Here is a 13,717-nt window from a genome sequence, read left to right on the forward strand (position 1 = left end):
ACGAAAGTGGGTGACGGGTTAAATACCACAGGGAGAAAATAAAAGAAATGAAAAAGACAACGGACGTGAGGACAGGCACCGCACCACAAAGTTTGTGAACTGGCGTCAGCGCCAGTGGTAGGGCTTCATCCTGGAGACGTGAACAATGTCGGAGGAGCGTGGTTTACGCGATTGGGGCGATGATTCTGCTGGAACAACTTCGTAGTTGACTTGATTTATGCGATGGAGAACTATGTAGGGCCCAAAGTAACGGCGCAATAATTTTTCTGAGCGGCCTCGTAGACGTATAGGGGTCCAAATCCACACGAGATCTCCTGGCTTATATGTTACGACTCGGTGGCGGATGTTGTATCGACGAGCGTCTTGGCTTTGCCGAGATAGAATTCGTTGCCGTGCAAGCTGCCGCGCTGCTTCGGCACGCTGAACAAAAGCGTCTGTATCTGGGGCGGTCGTATCAGACGAAGTTGGTAGAAGCTTCACGTCGAGCATATAGTGATGACGTCGCGTCCATATACCAGACGAAAAGGAGGAAACCCGGTGGTTTCTTGAAGCGCAGTGTTATACGTAAATGACACATACGGGAGCATTTCGTCCCAATTCTTGTGATCCGTGGCGACATACATGGAAAGCATATCTGCAATCGTTTTGTTGAGACGCTCAGTTAACCCATTGGTCTGTGGGTGATATGCAGTTGCCGTACGGTGCGTTGTACCACTCAGCTGCAGAATATCTCTGACCAACTGCACGGTGAAGGCCGTACCACGGTCTGTGATGACAACAGCTGGAGCACCATGTCGCAGGACGATATTTTTGACGAAGAAGTGGGCCACATCCGAAGCAGTAGCTCGCTGAACGGCTTGGGTTTCGCAATATCTGGTCAAGTAATCGGTGGCGACAACAATCCAGCGGTTATCAGCTGAAGACTTGGGAAACGAGCCGAGTAAATCCATCCTGACCTGTTCAAAAGGTGAGCAAGGAGGTCGTACAGGCTGAAGCAGACGGGCTGGTTTCATTGATGGAACTTTGCGACGTTGGCAATCACGACAAGTTCGGACGTACTGCTTCACGCTTTTTATTGCGATAGCAATTATATGGACACTCCAAAGCAGATTTCTGCCGTCGGCGTCGCCGTCGCCGTCGCCGTCGCCGTGAGGTTCCGTATGACGTCAATGGAGATGAAATCGTCGCCGCGCGCCGCCGAACGCTGTATGTGCGAGTGAAAGGGCGCGAGGGACGCGCGCTTTCACGGGGAATGAACGCACGGCGGAGAACAAACGCGCGTTCTGTGCCGTGCTCCATTAAGGGCTGCAGAAGTAGGCGTCTCTTTCCTCCTTTACAATCACCATATATGTAGAGCAAACGCGCCTTCTTATGACGCACAAAAGGCCGTGAGGGGGGGGCAGGGAAGGGAGGCGACGTTTAGCTGCGGCACCAAGTGCCTATTTATATCAGAGGCTCCGGCAACAGTCACCAACGCCGCACGCATTTTGTGCGAACGCGGGCAAAACGCCGACGGCGTCGACAACAGTGCTGTGTGTTGCCGGTGCTGCTGCATGTCCAAGTTTGTACAGCGGATAAAACTGCTATCCTTACTCCGTATAGCTCTCTACTAAGTTGCTATCGCAATTGATGCTTCGCCTTTCGGGTGAAACTGCGACAACTTTTTTGTGAGTTTTCGCCAGTAGTACTTCTTCTTGATCCTTGCCAGAGTACGCGTGAAACCAAGATTCCCGGACGTGGGTTCGTCGTGGCATGCACGTAAAATGTCGTCGCGGCGAGAAGCGGAACAACGAGTAGAAAAACGGTTTCCGTGGGATGAAAGTTCCGCTTGTAGAGGATGTCGCTGCGTAGGCAGAAAGAGGACACGTGACGCGCGAACTGCCGCGGGGGTTGTTGGTGGCGTCGTTCAAGGTATTCGATCAGGGGTTGCAGCTCTGAATCCTGGCGTTGCTGTTGAGCTAGGTTTAGAGATGGAAGACTACAAAGAAAACCGCAGTCCTCGTCAGTATCTGTTGGTGCGGGTTAGACGGGGGCGCGGGAGAGACAATCGGCGTCGGTGTGTTTCTGACCAGACTTATAGACAATTGTCATGTCAAATTCCTGTAGCCGAAGGCTCCATCTTGCGAGACGTCCCGAAGGACCCTGGAGATTCGCCAGCCAACAGAGAGAGTGGTGATCGCTGACGACTCGGAAGGCGCGTCCGTACAAGCATGGCCGGAACTTCTGGATAGCCCACACGACCGCCAGACATTCTTTTTCAGTTGCTGAGTAGTTTTTTCAGCAGCAGACAACGTGCGGCTGGCATAGGCAATAACGCGCTCAACACCAGCTTGAATTGTACGAGTGTGGCTCCGAGACCAACGTTGCTAGCATCAGTATGCACTTCTATGTCGGCCTCTGTGTCAAAGTGCCCAAGGATCGGTGGTGTCTGTAGACGTCGCTGAAGGTCGTGGAAAGCGTGGGATTGAGCCGGGCCCCAAATAAATGTCACGTCGTTCTTGATGAGTCGTTGCAAAGGTTCGGCAATCTCAGAAAAATTTGGCACAAAACGGCGGTAATAAGCACAAAGCCCTAGAAATCGGCGTACATCGTGCTTTGTCTTCGGTATCGGGAACGAACCAACTGCCGTGGCTTTGTCAGGGTCAGGGCGAATACCGGTGCTGCTGACATTATGACCCAGAAATTTAAGCTCCTCGTATCCGAAGTGACATTTTTCGGGCTTCAGAGACAGGCCGGCGGTGCGGATGGCCTGAAGAACAGCCTCAAGCCTCTCGATGTGTTGCTCAAACGTGGTTGAAAAAACAACTACATCGTCTAAGTAGACTAAACACGAGTGCCACTTGAGGTCAGATAAAACTGTGTCCATCATGCGTTGAAATGTGGCCGGAGCAGAGCACAGTCCAAAAGGGAGGACATTAAATTCATAGAGGCCGTCCGGTGTTATAAACGCCGTTTTTTCCTGGTCCCGTTCGTCAACTTCAATCTGCCAGTACCCGCTACGTAGATCCATTGAAGAAAAGTAACGGGCATTCCGCAGACGATCCAAGGAGTCGTCAATCCGAGGAAGTGTATAAACGTCCATTTTCGTGATCTTCTTGTTCAGTTTGCGATAATCTACACAGAATCGTAGTGAACCGTCTTTCTTCTTAACTAGTACAACAGGTGATGCCCAAAGACTTGTCGATGGTTGAATGACATCATCATCCAGCATTTGCTTAACTTGATGACGAATAGCATCCTGTTCTCTCTGTGACACTCGGTAAGCGTGTTGGTGAACAGGTTGGATGGTCGGTTCAGTGATGATTCTGTGCTTGGTTAGAGGAGTCTGCTTGACCTTCGACGTGGTGGCAAAACAGTCGGTAAATGATGATAGTAGGCTGAGGAGCCTCTCCTGTTGGGGTTGTTTCAGCTGTGGATTGACGTTGATGTGACTGGTCAAGTCCACATCGCTGTTTTCCTGCATCGAGATTGTCGTTACCGAAGCTAATGCGTTGGACTCGTCCACTGTTTCAAAGTAGGCAATGGTGGTATGCTTCGCAAAGTGCTTGTATTCGCCGCTGAAGTTAGTAATTAGGATCGTGGTTTGCCTATTTTGGAGCTCTACGAGACCTCGTGCGACGCCGACTTCTCGATCCAGCAAAATGGTGAGGTTACCTTCGGCGATGCCCATATCTAGGTGGTCTTGAGGGCACTCAACAAGGACGAAGATGCTACTTCGAGGCGGTAACGTTACGCAGTCATCGACCACGCGTAAAGCCGCGCGATTATGTTCATTATTAACATCAGAATCCGAAGAAACATTGTTCGAAAAAGTTACGAACAAGTCACGCAGATTAATGATCGCCCCATATTCCTGAAGAAAATCCATGCCCAATATAACCAGTCGAGAACACTTGGGCAGCACAAGGAAAGACGCTACGAAGGTCGAAGTATAAATTGTAAGTCTGGCGGTGCATCCTCCAATGGGTGACACGAGTTGTCCTCCAGCCGTGATCAGATGTGGGCCGTCCCACGCTGTCAGCACTTTGCGTAACCGATTGGCCAGTGAGGCACACATAACCGAGTAATTAGCTCCCGTATCAACAAGTGCAGTTACCGGATAACAGTCGACGGAAACAGTAATAGCAGCAGAAGCTCTTTTAATTGGCGAGGCGTCAGCGGTACGTCGCGAGGGGGTGGCGTCGGCGGAGGATATTTGACGGTTCGCATGACAGCGGCCTCACCGCCGGAGGTCGCCGTTTTCAGTTTCCCTGGCGCGGGCTTCCGCCGGTGACTCCAGTGGAATCAAAGGCGGGTCGAGCGCGGTTTGGTGATGTGTACCGACGAGGTGACGGCGACCGCGACTGTCTTCGCTGAGGGACAGGAGGAAGACGGTTGCTTTCTAAGTACTCCTCGATTTCGTGTGGGAGTTCGCCATAGCGCGGGCAACGGGCGTCCGGATGGTAACCCCGCAAACCAATCCGTCGGTAATGGCAGTCGCGATAGAAGTGTCCAGCCTCCCCACAGTGATAACACAACGAACGGACTGTTGTCGGGAGCGCGCCATACCGTTGACTTCCGCGGACCAGGACGAAAGTCTGATTGGAGAGTCGTGCGGTGGCTTGGGCTTGGGAAGCGTCGAGGAGGCTCTGTAGGTGGATGCGGGAAACTGGCCGTCGACGGCGTAGAAACCCGTAGAGCATCGGCGTACGAGAGCGTGGGAGGTTCGGTTCGCGTTGGTGGCGAGGGATGAACCACCTGCCTGATTTCCTCCCGAATGACGTCCGTAAGGGCCGCGGCACTCGGAGGTGCCGATCCATAATACTTGTGGAGTTCTTCTCGAACAACCTGCCGTATTAGTTCGGTAAGGGACTCCCTGTCATTCCTTGCAGGTACAAGCGAGCATGCCGCAGTCATGGTGGTCTGGTGTTCATACTGCGATAGCCGCTGCCGACGCATGCGCTCCATGACTGTTGCCTCACGGACGAACTGAGACACCGTTGTAGGAGGATTGCGCACGAGGCCCGCGAAAAGCTGTTCTTTTACGCCTCGCATTAACATGCGCACCTTCTTGTCTTCTGGCATTAGTGGGTCGGCCCGACTGAACAATCGAGTCATGTCTTCCACGAACATGGCGACGGTTTCGTTCGGCATTTGGAACCTGGAAGATAGTGCCTGTTCGGCTCTTTCTTTCCTTTCGGGGGTACTGAAGGCGTCACGAAGCAGGCGGTATAACTCCTGCCAGCTGGTAAACGAAGCTTCGTGGTTCTCGTACCATACCCTTGCCGCGTCTAAAAGGGAAAAGTAGACGTTCTTCAACTTACGGCGAGCATCCCAGTCATTAAAAGTGGCGACCCGGTCGAAATGGTCTAACCAGTCCTCTACGTCCTCAAAGGCGTCGCCGTGGAACGAGTTAGGCGTGCGAGGCGCGTTGACAATGCAAGGTACAGCAGCATTTGGGATCACCTCGGTTTGGCTTGCGGTTGTTGTTGCCATTTTCCTCGCAGAGTTTGCCAGGGGACTGTACTGCGGTGGAAGACCTTGGAGGCGACGGCTGCTTCGATGGATTTCTGCAGTCTCTGAGGTACTGGCGTTGGTAGCTTCTGGTTCAGGATCAGCAGGCATAGGGCGTATGTGTACCCAGCACCTCCACCAGTTTGTCGCGAGAAGAAAAGGCAGGCAGTCAGTTTCGAGCGAACGGCTGTTTGCTGTTTCGGCCGCAGCAGCCAACAACACTTCTTCGTCCTCGTCCTCTAGCGTTACTAACGCGTGGCAATATATATATACATACATATATATATATATATATATATATATATATATATAACCTTTAATAACCGTTACATGTGAAGCTTCGTGTGACCTCGAAAGATGGTTCACTGAAGTGACGAGCTTATATGAGTATGTCCTCAGAGTAGGCGACAGTTCAGTTTTACAGGCTGACTCTCCTCGCACCGCCAAGAGACTGGCGTCTCTCGGATAACCCATGGGACAAGCGGATTCAGTTATATATACGTGTTTTGTGCATATTAAGTCGCACAAATACACATCTATGAAAAAGGCAATGTAACGCCTTGTAACAGTTTTAATACACAAAGATACAACCAAGAAATGTTTTCCTGACGAAAGGTCAGTTGAGCAGTTAAGACATAGCATATAAAAAAATTGAGCGATATATAACAATTTCTGAACACAACTTATGACTAGATTTATTACCATAAAATAATGTGATTCCAAACGCAAGAGTTTCATTACTTGTCAAAGCATGTCTTATGCCACTGGTTTCGTTTGTTTTCCGGAGGCAGAAAAAAGGATTATAGAGTAAAAATTATCAGGTACCCAAATAAGCAAACATATTGTCACGCTGCACGGCGCAGCCGAAGGAAGAGAAAGTAGAAGGGTGCGCGAGGAGCTGGCCGCTGCCTGCTGGGCCAACACCACCTAGAAGAAGCTGCGCCGTTAGAGCAGCATCGATCGAAGAAGGAACTGCGCTGGGAACCGACCAGTCGTCGCCCCTGCAACGCCGCGAAGATTCTTGCCAGGCCGGCTCGACTGAGGCGTTCGATTCCTACGTTCCTGCGTTTGATCCCTGTAATAGCATCTCCTGCTTTGGGGGCTTGGGTCAAGTATCGGGTGGTATTTTCTTTGTTCACCTTTATCTTACGTTACTCTTTTTATTTCCGTTTGAAGAATTCTTATGTGTTTTTGAGTTATTCAGCCTTGCTTCATGTCTGTCTCATGACCTGGCCTCGGGGCTTCCCCGTGGTCAGCCTCGGTGGCTCCCCAGGAGCTACCGCTTGAGTTTTTTCTCCGCAGTGGAACCGGCTACGTTCCCGTGGCCATGGTGCCTACCGACGGGGGTATAATTAACATGAAAAACCCGAAGACGATTCAGGTGGAGTTACAGAAGGTGTCAACTCACTACCGACAGATCACTGAGGTCCGCCAGTTCGGCAAGGGAGGTATGTTATGTTGCTCGCCAGACCACAACTGTGCCAAGGAACTGCTCAATTGCTCAACATTCGCTTCACATCCGGTGAGATGTTTCGTCCCACCGCATCTTGCATGCTCTAGAGGCATTGTACGAGGTGTAGACGTCAGTTTAACCCCGAAAGAGTTTTTAGAGATGTTTTCGGTGGCTGGTGTCATCTCCGTTTACCGGTGTAGCCGAGTGATTGATAATAAGAAGACTCCAACTGAGTCAGTGATAATCACATGTGCTGGTACATTGCGACCGACAGAAATCAAGGTCTGGCCCCTTATATATAAGGTTGAAGCTCTGGCTCCACGCATTCTACAATGCGCCAACTGTTGGCGATTCGGTCACAACGTGAGGGGCTGCAGATCTGCCCCACGTTGCCGTAATTGCGGTGACAACCACAATTTTACTGATTGCTCATCCGAAGAAGAGAAATGCTGTCTCTGTAGTGGTGGTCACCACGCTAACTTCTCGAACTGTCCTGCGAGAACACAGGAACTTCAAATCCTGGAAGTAATTGAAAGCAGACGTTGCTCACGCCGTGATGCTGTTGCTGAGGTCCAGGGAAGATCTAAGGAATATGCAGGAGTGACAGCCCGTCAGCAAATGGTTGCAGACTCAACCCTTTCCGATGCTATTGCGATAGCTGTCGAAAAAGCGCTGTCAAAAGCTATGGAACGACTAACATCAAACCTATCGGAGACTCTAGCTCATGTGATGACATCACAAATGATTCAGCTTTTCAGTTCTGTAACGAGCCCTAACACTAGCTCACAGATTCCTACAAATCCCATTACATCGAACGCTGGGCAACTAATAGATCCCTCGCCAGTCATTGCAGAAAGCACTAAAAATACAAGACCATCAACTTCAACTCAGCAGACCGACAACGGATGCTTCTCTGGATCAGTGTCGGAAAACAACCAGGACGTAGAAATGGATCTTCCGACGTTTAAACGCACAAGATCACCTAATGATAATTCATCCACCTCTGTCCCTCACTCCCAAACCAAAACAAAATTGTTAAAGATAACATTTCAAAATCCGATGCTAACCCCAATTCCTCAAGTTCTATCCATAAGTCAAAACCCGCAAAACACGGTAAAGACAGTCTTTCGAAGAAAGATTTTTTAAAAGACAGTATCTTAGAGCAAGTGATTTCTGCAGTAGGCATTAATTCATCATGGGTGTTTTAAAGGTATTACAGTGGAACTGCCGTTCCATTATTTCTGCAGCCACAGATTTAGTATATTTTTGTTCTCAATTTTCTCCCGACATTATTCTTTTGCAGGAGACTTGGCTATCAAATGGCCAAGATTTCCACATAAGAAACTACCGTTTATTTCGATTGGACCGTCCATCGAGAGGCGGAGGACTCGCTTTCCTGATAACAAATAAAATATGCCACAAAGCAACAATATCATATCAGTACATGTCTACGGAGTGCGAGATACTAGCAATAGATGTAACTATTCCTGGTTGTTCTCCGTTTTCTTTAGTTAATACATATTTTCCCGCAGGTGTTCAAGATATTCGATACCTTAATACCGTTGTCAAATCTTGTAGGAAAGAAATCTGTAGGGAGACTTTAATTCACACCATGTGGCTTGGGGTTTCCGAACAGACTCATGTGGAAAAAGATTATCGGACTGGGCAATTAATCAAAATTTTTGTTGCTTAAACACGAAAACAGTTACGTTTATTCAAGGCCGTTATAAATCAGCATTGGATCTAACATTTGCCAGCTCGAGGATGTGCGTCACTTCCTGGTCTACAGTCGACTCTGCTTCAAACAGTGACCATCTACCCATTAGATATGATATTCTGTGCCCTCTTACTTCTTTAGAGTCTCCGGCGCGAATTTTTGTCAATTACCAGAAATTTCAGAGTGTATTAAAAGCGACCCTCAACTCTCAGATAACGGTGCCGGATGACATCAAAGCCATGAGTCTTTGCGCGGTATTAAAAAGTTCATATGAAAGATCTCAGTTCAGTATTAACAAAGATAAACGCACTCATTCTCCTTGTTGGAATTCGGAGTGCACGCGGGATTATAGAAGACGAAAAGCCGCTTGGAAAAAACTACTTTACAATCAGTCTCCGAGTAACTGGAGTGATTATAAGTTTGCAGCTGCCACATTCAAGAGAACTGTATCGAATGCCAAAGACGAATGTGATAAAAAAACATCATGAATTCCTCTCTAAGCTTAACAACAAAAAAACACTGTTCAGATTCCTTCGGTATAGAAAGTTCATACCGACATCAGCGAACACTACATCGATAATTCTTTCACCACGCGAGATATCTGCTTCATTAGAATTCCTATGAAAGGAATTAGCTCAACGCTTAACATCACGTTTGCCGAATCGACAATTAAGACCTCCCATCGCGGATGACTTTGTGGAAGTCACAGTGTCGGAGCTTTCCAATATCGTTAGATCTTTGCCTGCCTCAGCACCAGGTCCTGATGGCATTTCCAATGCCATGCTAAAAATTTTGTTTGCAATGTCTCCTGAGGAACTTCTAAACACCGTGAATTATTCTCTAAAAAATGCTTGGATTCCTCAAGAATGGAGGACAGCCAAAATAATTCCGCTACTTAAAAAACAAGCAGCTGGCTACAATCTTGACAATATTCGACCTATTTCTCTTACCTCAGATATGGTAAAACTTATTGACAGAGTTCTATATGATCGCATGATAGATCATATATCTAAAAATTCGTTACTGAGCCCAAGTCAAATAAGTTTCCGGCCTGGTCTCTCTATTTGGTGTGCGCATGTAGACTTGGAAAGCCGTATCCAACTTGCTAGAAATAGAAAAGAATTGAGTGCTTTAGTGACTCTTGACGTGGCGAAAGCTTATGACAGTGTCGAGTACCCACTACTACTGGACAGATTACAGTCCTACAATTTTCCGAGATATATAACGACATGGATTTTTGCATTTTTAAGAAATAGAAAATTTTATTGTTTTCAAAACGCCGTTTCTTCAACAAAATTCGATCAGACAAGAGGGGTGCCCCAGGGGGCTGTTCTGTCTCCTGTCCTATTTAACCTTTTGATGAGTTCAATTCCACTGAGCCGGGAAGTTCATCTCTATGTCTATGCAGACGACATCGCATTTCTCGCGACAGCAAGAGACATCAATTCCCTTTACCTGTCCTTGCAAACATACCTCAGTATGCTAGAGACGTGTCTTCACACTCTTCACCTGTCTCTAAACGTAAACAAAAGTGCAGTCCTTGTCTTTCCGCTTTCCGGGCCGATACATTTATCATTAGTATATTATCAGAGAACAATTCCACAAGTAGAGTCGCTTAAGTACCTGTGTATCACATATGATAAAAAACTTAGCTGGCGTTCTCACATAGAAAATATTGCAACGAAAGGGACACGAGCTGTAGGTTTATTACGTAGAATCAGTAACCGGCGATCTGGTATGCGAAGTGACACATTAATTATGATCTACCGTATGTATGTACGACCGATTATAGAATTTGGATGTGTTTTGTTTTCCGGAGGTGCAAAATATAAAATAAGACCACTTGTTCTTTTAGAGAGAGAAGCTCTTCGAATATGTTTAGGCCTGCCTAAATTCGTTGCTAATAATGTGTTATACCAGGAAGCGCGCTTACCTTCTCTTCACACGAGATTCTGTATGCTTATAATATATACGGTTAAAACCTACTTAAGGGCTTATGAATCGCCTCTTAGACGTACACAATATATATTTATTACTGAACCAAATTCATTTTTTGAGATCACGTGGCCTCGGTTACATACCCCACAGGTTGTATTTGTGCAGGCACAATTAGCACCTTTAAATGTTCACATTAGGGAAATCATTCCGTTTGATAGGTCCACATTGTCCTTTAAAATATAATTCGCGGATATTTTCCCCAATAACGCAAAACTGCTGCCACCAACATATTTGAATGCCCTTTTGCAAGATTATTTGGCCCATTTCCCAATAAATGTAATAGCGACTGATGCTTCCTCGTGTGAAGAGAAGGCAGGCGTGGAAATATACTCACCATCCCTCGATTGGTCTTTTTCACTTCGCCTGCCAGATTACACATCAGTTTTTCAGGCCGAACTTCTGGCAATAATTCTTGCATTGAGAAAGTTACCGCTATATGTTACAAAAGTTATTATTGTCACAGATTCACTTTCTGTATGCAGCGCGCTTAACGCATCTACAAGTTTGACAGCTTTAAACACGTTTTATACATTAGCTCCTCCCCACTTAAAGTTAGTTCATTTAGTATGGGTACCAGGCCACCGAGACATCCAACTTAATGAAATAGCTGATTCTTTAGCACGAGCTTCTTTAAAGGGTCCGGCGATATCTGTGCTGCCGGCAACTGCGTATATCACTGCAGCCAGATATAGGCAGTTTTCTTTGACAGAAGACAAGAAAAGCCTCGCACTAGCAAAATCAACAGACTTTATACATCTAAATTATTCTTGGAATCGACAGTGGTGTCCCAACTGGCAATTCGAAGTAACATTTACAAGACTGCGTTACCGTATTCCACAACTAAATTTTTACTTGCACAGATGTGGTCTGGCGGCATCACCATTATGCTACCTCTGCAATGAACCAGAATTATCGATCACTTTTTACTATCCTGTCGGCGGTTTTCTAATCATCGACAACTATGTTTAGAAATCCCACTTCGTAATCTAGGACTGCCGTTAAGCAGTTCAGTTTTACTCTCACTTGGAGCCACGGTGTTAGGATATGGCCACGGGAATGTTTGCCGAGCCATTTATAACTTTTTATGTGACACAAAAAGATTGCCTTATAATATTTTCCCATTGTTACGTGATTACTTTATTTAATCTTCAATAAATTATAGCTTTAGCAAATTCAAAAAGTAAAGTCACAAAACCACAATTATATTATTATTATTATTATTATTATTATTATTATTATTATTATTATTATTATTATTATTATTATTCAAAATCTACGTATTTCCTTTGCTGTATTTAATTTATTATTAAATTCATATTACTATTCCTATTCAGGCAAGGCTGACTAACTTAGTATAGACTACTTATTTCTTTTATTATTGCTTTATTTCTCATTTTCAATTAGTCACTTATTTTTATTCTTATGCTTATGTATTTATAAATTAATTTATTTCAAATTTCTATCATAATACCACCCGGTTCGTGGCCTATCCCCCTCAGTGGGTTGTGCCAAGTGTTGAGGCATCATCATCATCATCATCATCATCATCATCACCACCTAGAAGGTGACCAATCCCCCCTGTGGCTACGAGCCATGTTTTGAGGCAACAACAACAACAACCTAGAAGACTTAAGGCCCCCGCGCCGCTTCCTCGCCCAAGCGCCTACGTCACCAAGCTCAGATCAACGCTCGGATCGACGCAACGCCACCTAGTTGGTTTCGACCATGGACGCGAGCGACGCGAGTGGCGTCGCTTGACGCGTTTCGACCATGGACGCGAAGTGTATAAATAGGGGACCACCGCTTGCGCTGGCTCAGTCCGACGAACGCCGTAGGCACGCTTTCTGCTTTGTTCGCTTGCGTTAGGGCACAAGTCCGCCCAATAAACTCTCTAAGGATAACCGTAGATCCCATTCCAAAAAATATGCACCCGGAAAAGAATCGAAATAGGCGCTCAAAAAGAACAAGTGTAATGCAGAGGACAGAGGATAAAAGCACGTACTACACAGATGCCAGTCATAATGCCGAAATCAGCAAAGCAGCGGTCGTGGGCCATGACTCGACGCTTGTGAAAAATTACTTGGGAGTTCCAACGCCTCACGACGCGGAATTGCTGGCAGTAATGCTCGCCATAACGGAAATGACACACACATCTGACACGATCACAATCCGAACAGACAGTCAAAGCGCTTGCAGAGACATTCAAAATGATGATCTTCCTTACCACATACGCACAAAGCTCCACATGTACATGCATGCTCACCCCCTTCTACGCATACGCATACAATGGGTTCCAGGCCATCAAGGATTGCGAGGAAATGTAAGAGCACACCAGCTCACCCGCGCAGAAAATCCGGGACCTCCTATCCTTTGGCCTGTTGAAGATACGTACAACCCCAGAGAAGAGCAGAAAATGCAGCGGAAAGAAAGGATACGTATTTTGAAGTCTCGCAGGGAAGCATCAACAATTCTCAACACACCATCCTGCACGCATTCGAGAGAGGACGCCTCAATCATACGAAAAGCACAAACACACACATTACTCACACCGCACTATACGCATTATATTAACAGGGACCCAGGCTCCCCCACTTGTAAACAGTGCGGGGCCTATCCATCAAATAAACACATCTTGTGGGAGTGCCCTGAAAACGCCATCTTGAAAAAGACAATACTTTCCAAATTACCACACAAACAGTGTCCTGGCAGCTGGGAGGAGTGGACCACTCCCCCACGAAGGTTTGAAAAACTATGGTGGCCGCTTCTGGTGCAGCACGTCAAGAACGTTCTGGGCCAGGAGGCATGAGCCTACCAGGAGGCCCGGACTTGGGCTTTAGTTCCTTCGGGGCTAATAAATGTTATCTCTCTCTCTCTCTCTCTCTCTCTCTCTCTCTCTCTCTCTCTAAGTTTACCGCCGACGCAGGGTCTCTTTCTGTCTGCTGCTTACCAGGTAGCTCACCGTCAGCTACGTGACAATATTTTTGATTCCGTGCTGTGTTTGTGCACGTGAACGAACTGCAAGAATGCCCGACTGCTGTTGCGCTCCCAACTGCAAG

At 46.9% G+C, this 13,717-nt stretch overlaps 1 protein-coding gene across 2 annotated transcripts in view; it reads left to right on the plus strand.

The window, feature by feature from the left end:
• The window catches only part of LOC119441433 (progranulin-like), a 122,426-nt gene that overhangs the window by 48,425 nt on the left and 60,284 nt on the right, over positions 1–13,717 (plus strand). The gene's annotated exons all lie outside the window — the stretch shown is intronic.

This window comes from Dermacentor silvarum, chromosome 2 (genome assembly GCF_013339745.2).
Source record: "Dermacentor silvarum isolate Dsil-2018 chromosome 2, BIME_Dsil_1.4, whole genome shotgun sequence".
Taxonomy (NCBI): Eukaryota; Metazoa; Arthropoda; class Arachnida; order Ixodida; family Ixodidae; genus Dermacentor; species Dermacentor silvarum.